At 36.2% G+C, this 1,413-nt stretch overlaps 1 long non-coding RNA gene across 1 annotated transcript; it reads right to left on the reverse strand.

Moving 5' to 3' along the window:
• Window positions 1-412: 412 nt before the first annotated feature.
• LOC109588477 (uncharacterized) lies at window positions 413-1,135 on the reverse strand. The gene is made up of 3 exons (XR_002188183.1): window positions 1,059-1,135; window positions 929-1,014; window positions 413-818 (listed from the first exon to the last, which is right to left on the reverse strand). It is a non-coding gene; the product is annotated as an uncharacterized LOC109588477 (long non-coding RNA).
• Between the last annotated feature and the right edge of the window lie 278 nt (window positions 1,136-1,413).

Raw genomic sequence — 1,413 nt, forward strand, 5'->3', positions numbered from 1 at the left:
CTCAGTGCTTATAACTAAAACTAAAACTAAAACTAGTACTAATTAACTATAGCTAAAACTAAAACTTCAATTGTGTGTTACATTAACTAAAACTAAAACTGAAATAGCACACTTGAAACTACTTAAATTATTGCAGTATAATTAAGAGGTTTGACCACTAATACTTGCACTGTAATGTTGGTCAAGTCATTTCGTTCATTTACATGTCTCTAATTTTGACACTAATTGTTGTCACATTAACGGAAAGAGTTTGGTGAATAAAACTATAACTAAAACTAAAACAATAACACTGGAAGAATAAAACTAAAACTAAAACTAAAATACAATTTTGAAGTGATAACAATAACTAAAACTATTTTGCCATACTAAAACAACACTACAAAAGTTGCTGGCAACATTTTGCCTAGTGTATGGCCCGGTAGGATTGAAGAACAAATAATAGCCATCTGAGATCAAGAGCACAGTAGAGTGTATAAAGTAACATGTTGCTAAGTCTGACAGCCAATCATCAGACTTCCAATGGGTGAAAGACAATAATGATTGCTCTAAATGAGCAAGAAAGACAGTGAGAGTATGAGGCCAAGAGAGCTGACAATGTGTCATCAAAGTATGATAAGAAATGAAGCATGATTAACAACTAAGCCTTATGGCAGCACACGTCCAATAGCTGCTAGTAGCCAGATTGAGTACACAAGAAAGAAACACACAAGCAGTGATCATCACAGTTGTCCCAGTCAGTGTCAGTCTTCTATACTATAAACTTTCTCTCACACTTCTCCTTCCCAATCCCTCACAGATTGCTATCATTGTTCTAATATCTAGATACGGGCGGTAGACATTTATTAAAATCAGGGGTTTGTAACCATGTTATCATATAAACTCCTACAATGACACAATCCACTCCCATGAGTACAAACAAATCCCTTACCTGTCAAAGCAATGCTTCACTGATTCAAAATGACTCGTGAGCCTATAGCAGCTGAGTAAAGTAGCTGACCACACACCTGATTCTATCTATCAATACATAAGTAACTGCAGCTACATATCTCTTATCTTACCACTATCAACAGTTGCTGCAGCTGCTTCTTGTCTGAATTCTCAGCGTCATGTCAGGTGACTGATTACTGCGCATGCTCAGAGTTTAATGGACCTTTTGCACTTATAAAGCGATTCTAATTAACGCTCATCCAAAGTGGTGGTAAAATCACTAAAATGGCGGATTTTTGGAGGAAAAAGACAGGCTGAACAATCTTCTCTTTTATCCAACCATTCTAGCTGTGGGAGCTACTTTGAGCTGTTTTATTGTTTCAGTGTACTCTTCTGTAAGCTCTTTGATTGCTGTTTTGGCTTTTAAAGCACTTTATCATAGGAACATTCTCAACCATTGGCAGTTCCCGTTTTTCTAAATTTTGC

The sequence above is a fragment of the Amphimedon queenslandica genome, unplaced genomic scaffold, assembly GCF_000090795.2.
Source record: "Amphimedon queenslandica unplaced genomic scaffold, v1.1 AMPQUscaffold_12067, whole genome shotgun sequence".
NCBI lineage: Eukaryota > Metazoa > Porifera > Demospongiae > Haplosclerida > Niphatidae > Amphimedon > Amphimedon queenslandica.